The following is a 1,184-nucleotide window of genomic DNA, read 5'->3' as shown; positions in this document are numbered from 1 at the left end:
AACTCATGTGGAAATTTGATCTCCGATGTGGCAGTGTTGGAAACTGATTGAGTCATGGGGGTGATGCCTCATGAATGGATTAATGTTCTCCCTGGGGTGGAGGGGTAGTGAGTGAGTTCTTGCTCCATTAGTTCTCGTGAGACCTGATTGTTTAAAGGACCCTGGCACCTCCTCTCTCTCTCTCTCTTGCTTCCTCTCGCCATGTGATCTGCTTGTATCCGCCAGCTGCCTACTGTTTTTCCGCCATGAGTAGAAACAGCCTGAGGCCTGTGCCAGATGCAGCTGTCCCAGAATCGTAAGCCAAATGAACCTCTTTCCTTTATAAATTACCCAGTCTCAGGTATTTCTGTCATAGCAACACAAAATGGACTATAACAGAGGTGAAGCATAAAAATGTCTTTAGTGATTTTGCTTTAAATAAGTCTTAATAGTCTGATTAGAAAATGGAAGTACGTTGTCATACATATATATGTATATATAACCTTGCATTTTTCCAAAACCACAAATTGCTTCATAGTAAATTGCCTTTGTCAACAGTTGTCTCGAGGAACTCCCAATGCTATATATAGTGATGTAACTCATTTTCTCTATCTCATCGTCTTTCCGCCTGTTTTGTTTTGCATTTGTCCCCTTTTCGCTAACTCCTCTGCCTTTCCTTATTCAGATCATCTTCACAGCTCATCTGGCTAATTGCAATAGTCTTCCTCATAACTGACCTCTCTGTTTCTTTCATCTGTCCCCTCTAATCTAGCTTGTACACATCTGCCATAGTGATCTTAAAGCACAGTAGTTGTGTCACTCATGAGCTTAAAGACAAACACATAAAGCAAAAGCCAAAACAAAAAACAATGGCTCTTTATTTCCCAAAGAGTAAAGTCTAGAAGTTCCTAAACGTGGCCCTTACATCCCATTTAGACACACCTATAAGTTGCCCTGTCTTTAACAACTGTCTCTCCATCTCAGACACTTTACTTACCAGCCAAATTGAAGTATTATCTACTGTTCCCCAATATGTCCTGCGACCATTCTCTAACTTGTACAACTTGCCCAGCTCAGATGCAGCCTCCTCTGTAAAGCCCACTCCTTTTCTCCTCTTGACATTGATCTTTCTTCTGAGCAGAGTACTTCTGGAGGCCAATCCTCACTGTCTTGTGCTGTGACATTTATGCTCAACTCCACTCTAG

Source organism: Galeopterus variegatus, unplaced genomic scaffold, assembly GCF_000696425.1.
Source record: "Galeopterus variegatus unplaced genomic scaffold, G_variegatus-3.0.2 Scaffold4488, whole genome shotgun sequence".
NCBI lineage: Eukaryota > Metazoa > Chordata > Mammalia > Dermoptera > Cynocephalidae > Galeopterus > Galeopterus variegatus.
The sequence above is the reverse complement of the archived record's forward strand: the minus strand, read 5'-3'. Positions refer to the sequence as shown.